The sequence below is a fragment of the Macaca nemestrina genome, unplaced genomic scaffold (genome assembly GCF_043159975.1).
Source record: "Macaca nemestrina isolate mMacNem1 unplaced genomic scaffold, mMacNem.hap1 Scaffold_98, whole genome shotgun sequence".
NCBI lineage: Eukaryota > Metazoa > Chordata > Mammalia > Primates > Cercopithecidae > Macaca > Macaca nemestrina.
This window is the reverse complement of record NW_027257889.1, coordinates 143,077-160,074: the sequence shown is the minus strand read 5'-3', so window position 1 is coordinate 160,074 and position 16,998 is coordinate 143,077. Positions and strand designations below refer to the sequence as shown.

The following is a 16,998-nucleotide window of genomic DNA, read 5'->3' as shown; positions in this document are numbered from 1 at the left end:
TTCCAATTGGTTTCAAATGCTGGATGACCATAGAATGGTCGACATTCAGTTTTTCGCCAACTTCTCGTGTATCTGTAAGAGGACTGAATTCAGTGGTTGCTCTCAATTGGTCGTTATCAACTTCTGGCCCAGAGCCTGGAGCTGAGGCTGCCATGACCACCCTGTTCTCTTCCTTCTGGGGTCCCCAGGAAGCTCCCAGGCTTGAATGATCCCCACAAATACAGTGGCCAGGATGGGAGGGCTGGAAGTCAACTACCCCTCACCCCTGCCACCACAACCAAGAGGCCCCCATGGAGGTTGGCCCCGAGATGTAGGTCCCTGTGGGATGCAGGCTCCCACGGATACTTCAGGGGATGAGCACGGGTCCTCCTGGCTGACAGGACCTGGTGGGCACTGGGTGTGCGGGGCCTGTACAGGTGGGTTGGACAGAATTGGGCCTAACCAGGGAGCCGGAGACTGGTGTGTCTTCCAGATTTCCTATGAGATCCCCTATCTGGTCATAGATGATGGTGATTGCTCTGAATCCCTGTAAGGTGTTAGGTGCTCCATTCTTACCAAGTTTATTTTGTTACCTGGTAGAACTTGGCTCATAAAGAAGAAAATGGTGAAGAGGAGGACAGGAATCCTCATGGCTGAAGAAAGAAGAAAGTTTGGCTTCATTTCCAGGAGGCAGAGAAAACTTCCGTCCATGGCTCTCTAGCACCAGTGGAATGTCTCTGTTTGGACAAGAAGAGACTTTCTGTACCTCATTGGGGATATTCATAGATAGAGGTGTTCTATGCATGCAAAATTGCTTTGATGGGAGGACTGATGTGGATGCACAATTTTGGCCAGAAAACCTTGTTAAATGGGAACATAAGCTACAAACATTTTGGCAAAAGATGAAAGTTTATGAACAAACAACCATTTATATTGTTACAATAAATTAGACTGTGTTGAGAAACCAGTTGCTTTCGTTAATGACCAGACATTTTGTTAGTGAACACTTCCCAGACTTTTCTGGCCCTGCTAAGAATTAATCACCCCACTTGCTCCTGATCTGAAACCCCAAAGTGCTTTGTTGATGTTACAGTGCTTACTGCCTTGTATGTTAGATTAGTGAATGTATATTTGCCTCTTCCACTACTGTATGAGCTTCTTGCTTGCTAGGACAAGGCTATATTCCTCAGAGCAGAGGAGGGAGTTGAATCATGTGGCCATTTATTCTCAAATCCTCTTCACCAAGTGGAACAAAACAGAACAGCGAAAGACCACTGCACATGGAAGCAGGAGGTCTGGATTTGGGTTCTAGATCTCTAGATCTATTACCAACTGGAGGTATGGATATAGTCAGGAAAATTGTCTTCCTTAGGTGCTTCCTTGATAGCACCTATAAAGGTTGAGATATGTTGGATCTAGATCATGGGATTCTCAATCATTATTATGCATAAAATCAACTGGGACAGTTGCTTTGTAATACAGATGCTTAGTTCCATCTCATGATATTTTTACTGTTTTTTAAAATTGATCTAGTATTTTTCATTAAATAATGTAAACTTTCTTAGTCTACATCAAATAAAACTCCCACCGGCATACAAATACATTGAATGATATTAGCAGCAGAATATTTAAATAAAGTAACCATATACAACTATTAAGCCACTTTTTTTCATTACTTATTATTTCATGCTGTTTGTCATCATTGTCATCATAATCAGCATCATCCTACATTGCGGAATACCCATTACGAACCATATGGCATAAACATTTTTCCTACTCATAAGGAGCATATATACTCTATATACATATGAAATTAATGTCTGAACAAAGTGGCTTAAACAAGGCAGAAGTTTATTTCTTTCTCACTTAAATCTATAGTTACACCTATCACGGCTGGTACAGATGCTTGCCAAATTCATTAGGGACGCAGGCCCCTTCCAGCTGTCTGCTCTGCTGTACTTTAGAAGAGGCTCCAGTTTGGCTGCTAAATGCCCACCTATCATTTTTTAATTCCAGGCACCAGGAAAGAAAATAGCCAAGAGAGAAAAACAAGGGAACATCTACCCCTCCTTTTAAATTTTTTAACCAACCCCCTCTTTTTATTTTTTTAACCCAATTTGTTGAGCTATGATTACATTTAAAAAGCTGTACAAGTTTAAGGTATGCATCTCAGTGAGTCTGGGGTAAGTATACATCATGAACACCACTACCCTTAAGATTATAGACATATCCTTCACCTCTTAAAGTCCCCCCCCCATTATTATTATTATTACTGGTAAGAAATTTTGGTAAGAACACAAAATCCACCCTTTTAGCAAATTTTAAGTGTGCAATACAGTATTCTTAGCTCTAAGCACTATGCTGTAAATGAGACCTCCAGAACTTACTTCTGTGGTATATCTGAAACTTTGTGCTCTAACCACATCTACCCATTTCCCCTGCACCAGGGCCCCTGGCAACCACCATTCTCCTCTCTGCTTTTGTGAGTTTGTCTATTTTAGATTTCTTTTTTTTTTTTTTGAGACGGAGTCTTGCTCTGTCAAGTGAAATCATATAGTAATTGTCATTCTGTGGCTGACCTATTTCATATAACATAATGCCCTTGAAGTCCACCCATGTTGTCACAAATGACATGATTTCATTATTATGTAACACTGAATAATATTCCAATGCATATATGTATTACCCATTTATCCTGATACTCTCCCTCCACCTGCCTCCCAACAGGCCCCAATGTGTGTTGTTCCCCTCTCAGTATTCATATGTTCTCATTGTTCTGCTTCCACTTGTAAGTGAGAACATGCAGTGTTTGATTTTCTGTTCCCGGGTTAGTTTGCTGAGGATAATGGCTTCCAGCTCCATCTATGTCCCTGCAAAGGACATGATCTCATTCCCTTTTATGGCTGCATAGTATTTCATGGTGTATATGTACCACATTTTCTTTATCCAGTCTATCATTGATGGACCTTTGGGTTGATTTCATGTCTTTGCTATTGTGACTAGTGCTGCAGTGAATATGTGTGTACACGTATCTTTATAACAGAATGATTTATATTCCTTTGGGTTGATACACAGTAATGAGATTGCTGGGTCAAGTGATATTTCTGGTTCTAGGTCTTTCAGGAATCACCATACTGTCTTCCACAATGGTTGAACTAATTTACATTCCACCAACAGTGTAAAAGTGTTCCTATATCTCAACAGCCTCATCAGCAGGTAGTTTTATTTAAAAATTTTTTGAGAAACCTTCATACTATTATCCAAAATGGCCATAGTAGTTTGCATTTCCACCACAAGTATACAAGGGTTATCTTTTGTCCACATCCTCACTAATACTTGCTATTCATCTTTTCGATAACAGCTATTCTAAGAGGTGTCAGGTGACATTTCATGGTGGTTTTTGTATGCATCCCCCTGACAATTAGAGATGGTAAGAATTTTGTCATATATTTGTTGGCCATTTGTATCTCTTCTTCTGGGAAACGTCTATTCAGATCTTCACCTATTTAAAAAAAATTTCAACTTTTATTTTAGATTCAGTGAATGCATGTGCAGGGTTTTACATTGGCACATTGTGTGATGCTGAGGCTTGGAGTATGAATGATCTTGTAACCCAGGTAGAAAACATAGTATTTCATGGTGTATATGTTTTTCAGGTCTTGGTCCCCACCTTCCCTTCCCCTTCTTGTAGTCCCCAGTATCCGTTGTTGCCATCTTTACATCCATGTGTAATCAGCGCTTTGTTCTTACTTATAACTAAGAACGTATGGTATTTGGTTTTTTCTTCCTGCATTATTTTAGAATAATGGTCTCTAGCTGCATCCATGTTGGTGCAAAGGACATAATTTTTTAATGGTTGCATAGTATTCCATGGTGTATATATACTACATTTTCTCTATCCAATGATAGAGAAAATATTCATGTCTTTGCTATTGCAAATAATGCTATAATAAATATATGAGTGCACATGTCTTTATGGTAGAACAATTATTTTCTTTTGGATACAAGGGTCAGTCCCCATGGCTGCTGTCAAGGGCTAGCGTTGAGTGCCTGCAGCTTTTCCAGGCTCAGGGTGCAAGCTGTCAGTGGATCTATCATTCTGGGGTCTGGAGGATGGTGGCCGTCTTCTCAGAGCTCCACTAGGCAGTGCCCCAGTGGGGACTCTGTGGGGGCTCCTACCCCATATTCTCCCTCTGCACTGCTATAGTAGACATTTGCCATGAGGTCTCCACCCCAGCAGGCTTCTACTGGACATACAGGCTTTTCCATACATCTTTTGAAATCCAGGTGAAGGCTTCTGATACGGTTTGGCTCTGTGTCCCCCCACAAATCTCACCTCAAATTGTACTCCCACAATTCCCACATGTTGTGAGGGTTCCCAGTGGGAAATAATTGAATCATGGGGGCAGTTTCTCCCATATCGTTCTCGTGGTAGTGAATAAGTCTTACGAGTTCTGATGGTTTGATGAGGTGAAACCAGTTTTGCTTGGCTCTCATTCTCTCACTCGCCTGCTGTGATGTAAGAAATTCCTTTCGCCTTCTGCCTCCCCCCAGCCATGTGGAACTGGAAGTCCAATGAAACTTCTTTCTTTTGTAAATTGCCCAGTCTCGGATGTGTCTTTATCAGCAGTGCACTCCTGTACTTTGTGCAACTGCAGGTCTAATATCCCATGGTAATTGCCAAGGCTTATGGCTTGCACCCTCAAAGCAGTGATCCAAACTGTGTCTGGGGCCTTTTTAGCCTTGGCTGGAGCTGGAGTGGTTGGGAGGTAGAATGCTGTGAGCACTGTCCTGCGCTTGCCCTGGGTGGTGCAGCCCTAGGCCCAGCCCACAAAACCAGTCTTCCCTTATAGGCCTCCAGACCTTTGAAGGGAGGGGCTGCCACCAGCCAACGTCTCTGAAATGTCTTTCAGGCTCTTTCTTCATTGTCTTCTATTAGCATCTGCTTTCCTTTTAGTTATGAAAATGTATTCAGCCTGCTTGAATTTCAGAGGATACCAATGGCCTTAAAAGTACCATATGCCCCCTAACACTTCCTGACTTCATTTCTGCAATATATTTTATTTTTTTACATCATCATGAATATTGAAACTTTTTAGATCTATTCACTTCCCATTTGTTTTCAAGTCCAGTTTACTTCCAAATAATTTTAGAATATAGAGTCTCCATAAGACTCGAGTTTGTCTGGTTTCTTGCTGTACCCCATGACTGAGAAAGCTTTCTAGTACATATAATACACTCAAAAGTACTTATAAGGCCGGATGCGGTGGCCCACGCCTGTAATCTCAGCACTTTGGGAGGCCGAGGTGGGCGGATCACGAGGTCAGGAGATCGAGACCACCCCGGCTAACACGGGTGAAACTCCGTCTCTACTAAAAAAAATACAAAAAAATAGCCAGACGTGGTGTCGGGCGCCTGTAGTCCCAGCTACTCGGGAGGCTGAGGCAGGAGAATGGCATGAACCCCGGAGGCGGAGCTTGCAGAGAGCCGAGATCGCACCACTGCTCTCTAGCCTGGGCGACAGAGCAAGACTGCATCTCAAAAAAAATAAAATAAAATAAAAAAGTACTTATGAATGAAAAAAGGAATGAATCTTCCTATTTTTCCTTCAAAATAACCTTAACTCTTTGGTTTCCAAGTTGATGTGGGGTTTTTAGTAGTTGTCTCAAAAATCCAATCAAATTGAACCGGATGTGTCTCCAGAATGAAGTTTTGATGAGGTTCAGTATCTGTGCAATCAGGGCATGTCTCTTGGAATGTAGTGCTGATTAGGTTTATTAATTGTTTTTTCCTATATAAGGGGAAGCCAATCAGAGGATGCGTTTTCCCGGAGAAGGAGATCAGAAGAGTTTAAGACCTTGGGGGAAGAGAGTCTTGCTTCTTGCTTGTGGGACTTGCCTTGGAAGGTAGATAAGTTCACAGCATCCTCCAATTTTTTATTTTTGGTGAGTTCTCTGAGCACTGAGATGTGAACTGGTCTCATTCCCTTACAATGATACTGTTTCCAGTAGAAGAGATTCGAGTTACTGGCAGCATATCTGCATGGGTCCATAAGCAACTTCAGTCCTTGCCTCCTCAGAAGAAAGTATTTGACTGAGGGGCATACAGCGGAAAAAGAGGCTAAGTTTCAGAGCAGGAGTGGAAGTTTATTTAAAAAGGCTTTAGAACAGAAAGGAAAGGAAAATTCTCTTGGAAGAGACCCAAGTGGATGCCTGAAGGTCCAAGAGAGAAAAGAGAAGGGCCTTTAACCTTGATCCTGGGATGGGCTTGCCTCTTTCCCATGATTCTTCCTTTAGGGAGAGTTTCCGGCATGCACAGTGCTTTCCTTACCCTTTGGAATTGAGCATGCACGGTGCGTTTAGGGAGTTACGTGCATGTCCATCTGAAGTTTTCTTTCTTTTTCCAGTGGAGTGTGTCCCCAGAAGATTATGCTTTGCCATTTTTGTCTCTTAACATAAATGCCCAAGAAGTTGCTTCTTCCTGGGGTCTGCATTTAGTTAACATTTTTGATGTTAACAGGTGTAGACCACCATGAAATGGCCTCTCTCTGGTGCTGCCTAATTGTCATTTTTAGAGAGGCAAAGTGATCATTAACAGACCATCAGCTGACATTTCTAGTGGGTAGGGGAAGAGCCCTCTCCTGCCCTGCTCCTGCTCTTCTACCTGTAACAAGACAAGCCTTGAATATCATTAGACATGTGTCCCATCAAGGCAGCATCTCATTATTAAATTTTACTGTGTGAATTGTTACTTCACATTCTCATATTCTGTGTTCACTATTTGCGCACCTTTTCCATTTTTGTTTTGACCATATCTCATTATTTTAACTGCCTTCTCCAAGATTCTAGATCTGCATTGACCAATAGAGTAACTACTAGTCACATGTGGCTATAAACTGTAAATTAATTATAATTAAATAACTAAATGGCATATCCTTAGTAGTAATAGCCAAATTTGTGGCCAAAGTAGAAATTTTGTGACTACATATGTGTGGTAGTTACTGCATTGGACAATGTAGATACAGAGAATTTCTTTCATCACAGAAAATCATGTTGGGCATGTTGGCTGCCACTTATTTTTATTTTATTTTTATTTTTTATTTCTTTGAGACAGAGTTTTGCTCTTGTTGCCCAGGCTGGAATGCAATGGCGTGATCTCAGCTCAATGCAACCTCTGCCTCCCAGGTTCAAGCGATTCTCCTGCCTAAGCTTCCCTAGTAGCTGGGATTACAGGCATGTGCCACCACGACCGCCAGTTTTTTTTTTTTTTTTTTCAATTTTTAGTAGAGACGGGGTTTCTCCATGTTGGTCAGGCTGGTCTCAAACTCCTGACCTCAGGTGATCCGCCTGCCTCCACCTCCCAAAGTGCTGGGATTACAGGTATGAGCCACTGCACGCGGCCTTATTTTTAAATTCTATTTGTGTGCTTTATAGTTAAATTATATTCTGCTTCTCTATATTCATTTCCTTTCACAGATTTTTCTCAGGCAATTTTTAAATTTCATTCATTTACCTTCTTCAGGAAAGGACTTAGATCATTTTTTAAAAGTAATCTACAGCAAATAATTTTTCCACGGATATTGTTTTAGCTTTATTGTGTTGGTACTTTTACATACTATATTCAGGTATTATTATTTTTCATAACTTACTTTAAAAATTGTGCCAAGTTTATTTAAAAGAGATTTCTCCCTTGATTTTCAGAGGTCAGATTGTGTCTTTCATTGTTGTTATTTTAGTTTAATTTTATTTTATTATATGTAAATATGTTGCATATTCCTTTTTAAAAAATGTGAGATTTTTTTCTCTCTCTTGTTACACAAACTTTGTATGCAGTGTTCATTATGCACTTTAAAAATAAATATTTTGTTTCAAGGCATGGTGCTTTCACACATGCAACCTTAGAATAATTTTAAATTCCATTCCACTTTCACCATTCCTGAACTGCTTTGAATATATTGGATGTTGGAAGTCATGAGAGGTTTTGACTTGCAATCCAGTCAAGATAATAGGATTTTCCATTTGTAGTGTAATCTGATATATATTCGTTTTGGTTTCATAGTTTTAAAAAATCTATTCTCTTTTACTCTGTGGTGATCTTTGCTTTTCTATTTGTGCATTGCTAGAATGTCGGCTGCTGTTTCCCTAGCACCTGAGATGTTACTCAACACTGTATAGTGCTGGTGTTGAGAATTGAGAGAACCTACTAAATAATAGCACTTTTCAAGACCGCAGTTCTGAATTAAAAGGAAGGGAAAGGACAGGCAAAAGAATATAGACATCAGCTATTTTTACTGAAGATCTGTTGGAGAACATGGTTTTGGTGTCCAGGAACTTGAGACCTAATACTGCATTCCTAATACTTCACTAAGGTGTGCCTAAATAGCCCTGAAAGGGCTAGGAAGTCACAAGTCTGCCTCTTAGTTGTTATGAGTGTCCTTAAAATATTAAGGGAATATTGAGGATGCAGAATGGCTCCTTCCTCATGACTTTTTAAGAGATCTGGGCTGGGCGCTGTGGCTCACGCCTGTAATCCCAGCACTTTGAGAGGCTGAGGCGGGTGGATTACCTGAGATCAGGAATTCCAGACCAGCCTGACCAAAATGGAGAAACCCCGTCTCGACTGAAAATACAAAATTATCCAAGCGAGGTGGCGCATGCCTGTCATCCCAGCTACTTGGAAGGCTGAGGCAGGAAAATAGCTTGAACCTGGGAGGTGGAGGTTGCAGTGAGCTGAGATTTCACCATTGCACTCCAGCCTGGGCAACAAAAGCGAAACTCTGTCAAAAAACAAAAAAGGAGAGAGAGAGAGAGAGAGAGAGAGAGAGATCTGGAGGGAGATACTAAGCTGTGCAGGCTCTTATCTTGAAGTCACCAAATACGTAAGTTGTTATTCCTGCTCTGGTGAGAAGTTTGTCAATACATTTTTTCCATGAATTAATGAAAATTTTAGACTCATAAGTTTTAAAAAATTTCTCCTAAAGATTGCTTGTGTATGTATGTGTTTTGAAATATATTTAATCTCTATATCTTGAAATAGTTTTTATAGATTCCACACAAGAGTCCTTTAGGAAATAAGTGTGCTTTAATTTTCTTATAATATTTGTCCTTTTTTGTCCCTGGCACAGTCTGTATATGACCATTTAAATTACTTTTAGTTCATGTTTGGGTTATAATCACACACAGATATTCTCTAAAGTCCAAATCTTATTTTGATATTCGAGGAAGAGTTTACATGGTAATAGTATTAAGGGTTACAGCTGGTTTCACTGAAGCTTTGTAGGCATTCTCTAATACCTTACTGTTTTGAAGGAATATCTGTTCTGCTTGGATTATAGACTACATAATACATGTACTGTCAGGTACATTCATGGAAGGGACAGGCAGATGGAGTCATATGTTACTGGAGTCTTGATGAACAGATGTAGGAAATAGTCCAAGAAATAAGAAAAAAGTTGATATTGAAAAGTGCTTGTTGAAGTCTGTAAATGTGCATTAAAATGTGGCAGTAAAAATAAACACAGTGAAGTTTGGGAACTGGGGTCTAAATCCTGGAGTCCCCAGAATCATAGAGAACCTTGGTTAGGGGAGTAATTTTGTAAAAAAGCAAGAAGAGGCAGTGACAAGGCAGAATATAATTAAAAGTATTGCTGTGTCATTTTCTAGTTTTGTAATTTTGTCATATTTGTCAAACTCTGTTGATCATTTATTAAACTGGTAAGTAAACTATAATCAGCAGGGTTATTATAAGGGTTAAATAAGGAAATTTGTGTATATCTGTAAGCACAATGTCACAATTAATACAAAGCTACCCTTTTTATTTTTCCTGGATTTCATGTACAAATAGGTCAGTTAATTTTTTGTTTATGACACATAATTATCATTTGTACATAAAATATATTTAATTATTTTTATATTTTTAGCAGGGAAATAATACATGCATGTTTTCCCCCATCTCAAACACATGCGTTCATATAAACATATCCATCTATATACCTACATATCTATGTATGAATATACACATGAACATCAGTATTTCTCAGCAAATATGTATCATGATAATCAGAGATATTGCACTAACAAAGACTAATATAAACCATGATTGCAAGAATTTTAGATACCACCTTAGTAAAATATCAGATTGAGCCGCTAAATTTCTCTCAGCCCTAAGTCATTTTGTATTTTCTGAGCATCCTAGAGGATTGTGACTGTATACACAGGACAAAAACACCATGACGCAGGGTACTGCTGCGAATTTCTGATGCGGGGGATTTTAAGGGCTAGATCAGCAGGATGGGAGTGTTGACCCTCCAAGTGAAATAAATTCCTGAGTTGATTATCCCCATCCTAAAACAGATTTTGTGTGTGTGTATGTGTGTGTGTGTGTGTGTGTGTGTGTGTGTGTGTGTGTGTGATACAGAGTCTTGCTCTGTTGCCCTGGCTGGAGTGCAGTGTTAGGATCTCGGCTCACTGTAATTGCCTCCTGGGTTCAAGCAATTCTCCTGCTTCAGCCTCCTGAGTAGCTGGGATTACAGGCAAACACCACCATGCCCAGCTAATTTGTGTATTTTTAGTAGAAATGGAGTTTCACCATTTTGGCCAGGCTGGTCTCGAACTCCTGACCTCAGGTGATCCACCTGCCTTGGCCTCCCAAAGTGCTGGGATTACAGGCGAGAGCAACCGCACTTGTCCCTAAAACAGATTCTTACTTGATTGATTTCTGAGTTCCAAAGGGAAATACAAAAGTCAAAATTGAGAGAAAGTAAAAGTGGAGTAAGGTTTCAGAAGGCTGTGATTGGTGTTGGAGAAACATTGCTAGGGCATAAAGCTGGGATAATAAAATCTGAGAAATCCCACAGTGTTTATCTACAGGTGGAAATCATATTCCACATGTAGGCGGAGTCAGGGATCCCTGTGTTTTAAAATCAGTGAGGGAATTGAATATCTGGACTTGTGTCAATTCACATACAAAACCCAGTGCTTTTGATGCTCTCATTCATAAGATATCTGTGTTCCTTCTTTGTCAGAAACCATAGTCATAGGCTTCCTAATTTTGACCATGGGAAAAGAGGAGAGGCCTCTGTGTGTTTGTGTCTGTTGGTCAGGCTGTGGTGCAGGTGTTGTCACCCTTCAGTGAAGGTCTGGCTTTTCATCACAGGTTGGTCTGAAAATTATGTACAAGGCTGGTGTCTCACGTGTTCTTTCTCCAACCTCAGCTTTTCTTAGTGCCTGAAGCGTCTGCAAGTGGAAATCCAGAAGAAGACAGAGAGAAACTGAGTTCTTGACAATACATTCACTAGTGAGTGGGGGATGGCTCTTTCTACTGAAATTATACCCATATTGCTGGCAAATGGGCAGTTTTCTCCAGTTTGCATGGGTGTTTCATTTTTATTCTTTTTTTGTTTGTTTTTATGATGCAAAATCCACCCAGCCTGGGTGTTCCAAATGCAATCAGGAGACTTTCAGGTATCTGGCCTCCAATTAAGTTTTCTCAGGACTCTAGGTTGGGTATCATGTGTCAATGATTCCTAAATTATCAGTATAATTTCTAATATTACACTACTTTATTCCAGCCCCTATGCAGGCTATTTATAAGAAAAGACATGGAGGTCTCATTTATGTATTTCTTTTTCTTCTATCCATCCTATAACCTCATAGGGAAATAATTGACCCATTAACTGTCCCGTTGGCTGACATAGACTTAGGATTGTGATGAATGCAGGCAATAGAGATGCGTGAAGAGCAGAAGATCACAGCCCAATAATGAGGCTGATGTTCTAGCAGCTGAGTTCAATAAATCCCGTGTGATAGGCCTTGGGCAAGAGCTGCACAGTGTTGAGGAAAAAGGAGAGTTTGATAAAATATATTTATGCTTTTAAAAACTTTGCAAAAGGACAACTAAAGAAGTCATTATTATTCTTATCCCCATTCGTTTTGCCTTCTGATAATTAACCTTTTTGCCTTCTGGTAACTGAAAGTAACATATAAGAAATACAATTACTTAATTATGGTTGCACACTCAGGAGAAGGAATATAGTAGATATAGTACAATTTAGGGTTCTGTGGAAATGCTCTATAAGGGCTGGTTAGAAAAAAACAAACAGTAAAGAGGCCTTTTTATCCTTGAACAAGCCAAGTGACAAGGTAAAGTTAAAAGAGAGGCAGTGATAACTGATGTTTGGGTTGATCAGAGAAAGTTGAGAACAGGAGGCTTCATATCACAGGAATCATCAGACTAAGACTTCCTCAGTATAGCAGCCTCAGCGGTCTTGTCTTGTGCGGCTGGACTGTCTTTAAGCCTTGTCATGAACACCTGAATTACATAACATTAGAGTGACTATATGTATGAATTGAATCCTATATTCTGTGTAAAACTTGTTCAGTTCTGAAGAATGCTGGAGTCTGGTTCATCACTTTCTAACTTTTTAATGAATAAGGGACAAATGACCTGTATTTAATAAATATTTGCTAGATAGGAACCATGTTTTCTATTACTTCTTTAGATTATTCAAAACACACAATAGGTCTTTTAACCATTTGATTGGTGAGAAACCTGTGTTTTATCTAGAGAAATAATTCATTTAATCACGGTCGTGTTTAAAAAGTAGTAAATCATGGTTATTTGCCTTGTGACAAATCTGTAATTTACTTGAAATTCATGGTAAATTTGTTTTATTTATGAAGGTTCAAGTGAAAATTTTATAATCAGTTATGTACAGGTGATTAACACATTACTAAAAAATATCTGGGCTATATTATGCCACATCTCATGCTATATTTCTTCATAGGAAAGTTTAATGGAGTAAGAGTGGGTATGTCTCTGTGAGTGAATTTGAAAGGCAGATACCAGCTTAGTATTGAGAATTAACTGGCTGGAACCTAAAACACTGAGTGTTCTGCATACCCAGCTCCTACCTATGTCATTTCAGCCTTCCTCCTCTGGACATTAAAAGGGATTCTCTGTCTAAACTAAAATGTCTGTGATGTTTTAGAACAAAGCGACTTTTGAAGATGTAGCTATTGACTTCACCCAGGAAGAGTGGGCCATGATGGACACATCCAAGAGAAAGCTGTACAGAGATGTAATGCTGGAAAACGTGTGTCACCTGGTGTCCCTCGGTGAGTCCCTCAACATTCACATATGTATGTAGACACACATTGACTCATCCATTCAATAAGTGTTGGAACAGCTTCCCCATATCTCACTCTAATCTCTTCTCTGATTCTCTCACAGATCTTATCTGAAAAAAGTTTGAGCTCTCTAAATCTATCTAAATAAATATCTTTATTTTATTTTATTTTATTTTATTTTATTTTGTTTTATTTAGTGTGTCACGCAATTAGAATGTAATCTTGACAGGGATTTCATGGTTTCCTTGGTACTAAGTCTCTAATACTCAGAATAGACCTAGGAACTTAATGAATATTTTCAATGTATTAAATTAACTATTTTCTAAATAACTCTTCTGCTTCAGTCGCTATGCTTAGGCTGAGACCAATTAGTGAAAACAATAGCAATATCTTTTCTGTATAGAACACCAATTATTTTTGTAAATCGAATGTTTTTTTTTGTTCTGCATGAGAATAATAATAAACATACTGTGCAGAGATTTAATTAATCTCTTTCTGAAAAGACTGTGTATTATGCATTGTGTCTTGGAACTTAGGCATGGACTCAGCATTCATAGGTCCTGACTGTTTTGAATTTCCTTTTCCTGATGGACCTTTTGTTTGGATTTATTTTCTAGTCTCACGTTGGGTCAGAAAAATCCTGGGGAGTTTTCTGTGTTCTAGGTCTTGTGGCCTGAGCTGACCTTCACTGTTTTTATTCTTCCTCGGTAGCCTGCCTTACAGTTGGTGATAATGCACATTTATTGACAGTGAACTCAAAACACATGTACTGTTTCCACTAACAGGGTACAGATAAGCAAATCCTATATAACTTTGCAGCTGGAGCAAGGAAAAGAGCTCTGGCGGGAAGGAAGAGAATTTCTCCAAGGCCAGAATCTGTGTAAGGAACAAGGTCCTGTGCTTTAACAGGAGGAAGTGCTTTGTCAATGAATAATATCAGTCAAATATTAATTAGCAGTTTTATTAAATGAGTGGTAATTTCTAAAATGTAGGTTAAGCTACTGGAGCAGAATTCCTTAGATGTTATTATCATTTTGTTCATATGTGTCAGATGCTACTCTTGTGTCCTCTTGCCTTTTCTTTTACTTTCGGGAAAAGGATAATTCATGTACCTGTTGGGGTTAAACTGTCACATGCTGACTCTTTTCCCGATACCCCTGTGAAGACTATCCCTCTATTTACCTGCCTGATATCTCATCTCCATTTTATCTCTTTTCACATTTTAATTTTAAAGCACTTTTCTAATTGCTGACGCTGTACAATCTGTTTCTTCTATTGAAGTATTTTCTTCATTTGACACATTTGCCACATCTAAGTGTCAATTTTTGAAAAAAAGTAAAAGGGCCTTGGGGTTTTTCAAACAATTTTATTACCATAATACCAAGGTAACAATTTATTTTTCAATTATTTCAGACAAGGAAAGTGCCCTTAAGAAAAAACACACGATATTCATGCATCCTATCAGAAAAGACGCATCCACCGGTATGACAATGGTGAGTTTTATAGCTGTGTACACCAGTCATCTAAGTTAAAGACCTGGTAATGGGTTAAGTTAGTAATGACGCACAGTCACCTGAGCGTAATTAGGCTGGCATTAAGGGCTTTCTAAGCAAAAAAAAATTTGATAGTTTGAATTCAGTGAATAAAGTGACCTGTGTTCTAAACCATAACATGAGATCTTTAAAATAGAACAAGTGCATATACATTGCTCATGTTCAGACTTTGAAAGATATTGATATCATCACAATCAATGGAATAACTCTGCAGTTGGGATCTTACAAAAGAGAAAATATCTGTGTCTGCAGGAGACAATGTGTACGCAAGTGTCAATCGAGAAAAGTGACGAGACAAGTCCCAATCATTTTAGGAGATTTATTTGCCAGAGTTAAGGACATGTACCTGGGGGCCAGGTGTATACCTTTCTCCAAAGATGATTTTCTCTAAATTTAAAGGGGGAAAGGGTGGGATATTGAGAAGTACACAATTTTCATGTAAAAGGTGCGTAGAAAAAAATATTCATGCATTTTTCTGGCTCAGTGAATCTGGATTTTTTTTACATAAGATGACATAAACAAATGAGGCAGAGGAATAATGCAGGAGAGCTGCATTTTATATAAGACAACATAGGCAAAATGGGGCAGGGAAACAATCGGATATGCATTTGTGTCTGGTGAACTGGGGATGACTGCGCCTATAAAGACAAGCTGTCAGTTTGCATTGCCATGGTGTAACTTTAACAGCTCATGAGGAATTTCCTTGTGGGCAAAATATGGGGGAGGCATGTAGCTTTTCATCTTGTAGCCATACTATTTAGGAACCAGAAGGAGGAGGCAGGTTTGTGTGACCCTGTTCCCAGCTCGATTTTTCCCTTTGGTTCAATGAGTTTGGGGTGCCAAAATTTAATTTCCTTTCACACAAGTGACATTGGAAAGATTTCAACTGGGCTCTACCACTGAATAGTTGGTCTAGAATTCAAAGGTGGTGAAATGAATGTATAGATGTATGTTGGTAAATCATTAAGAGCTTTTAATCTTTGTCCCTAAAGGAGAACTCTCTCATTCTGGAGGATCCCTTTGAATGTAATGATTTGGAAGAAGATTGCACTCACAGTTCCACAATGACTCAGCGTTTGTTAACTCAGAGTGCAAAGAAACCCTACATCAGCAAACAGTGTGGAAAATCCCTTAGCAATCAGTTGTTCCTTAAACCACATAAACAAATTCATACTAAAGGTAAATCATATCAATGTAATATATGTGAAAAGGCCTATACTAATTACTTACACCTTAGATGGCACATGACTCACACTGGAGAGAGGCCATATGCATGTCATCTATGTGGAAAATCCTTCACTCAGTGTTCTCACCTTAGAAGACATGAGAAAACTCACAGGGGAGAGAGACCGTATAAGTGTCATCAGTGTGGGAAAGGCTTTATTCAAACCTTTAATCTTCAAAGACATGAGAGAACTCACCTTGGATAAAAGCGTTATGAATGTGATAAAAGTGGGAAGGTCTTTAGTCAAACCTCTGGCTTTAGAGGACACACAAGAATTCACACTGAAGAGAAACCACATGCTTGTCTTCTATGTGGGAAAGCCTTCAGTCTATCTTCTGACCTTAGATGATATGAGAGAACACGCACTGGAGAAAAGCCATATGAATGCCATTTATGTGGGAAAGCCTTCAGTCAGTGTACTAATCTTAAATAACATCAGAAAATTCACCCTGGAGAGAAAATGATAAATGTCTTCAGAACATATTCTGACTTTAGATGACATGGTGTTAGGAATGACGAATGTAAGGAATATGGAAGAGACTTCAGCTGCAGTTGTAACATCTAAACATGCCAAAGGACTCACATTTTGAAGAATTACTATAATCAACATGGACGTTACTTCAGTTACCTTTATTCTTCAGTCCACATCAGTAAATTCATATGGAAGAGAAATTGTACGACATATATGTACCAAAGGCTTGTTAGTGATCTGATCATAAATGACACGAGAGAGCTGAAACTGTCAACATAATAAACTAAAAGTCTTCAGCAACAGTTTTAATAACTTAAAACGTGTGGGACTTTCAGGTAGAGAATCTCTAGCTCTGCGTTCAGTGTGAAAATGTTTTTATGTGCAATTTGTTGCCAAATAACGTAAGAAAACTTTACTTGGATGAACCCTTTATTTGTATTTTCTGAGAATAAACATTCAGCCAAGCACTAGGCTTGATGTTCACAAGAAAACACAGTGATAAAATGCTGCTAAAATGGAAAATAAGAGAGGAAATCCTTTATAAGCTAAATAAGAAGGGAAAGTCTTTCCAAGGGCAATGAATTCTCTTGGAATACCAAACACTTCTTACTGGAGAAGTTATGCCTTGAAAAATCAAGAGAA

General features: G+C 39.0%; 1 pseudogene; it reads left to right on the top strand.

Moving 5' to 3' along the window:
• The first annotated feature begins 2,106 nt into the window (after positions 1 to 2,106).
• On the top strand, positions 2,107 to 16,233 carry LOC139361722 (zinc finger protein 705A-like; annotated as a pseudogene).
• The last annotated feature ends 765 nt before the right edge of the window (positions 16,234 to 16,998 follow it).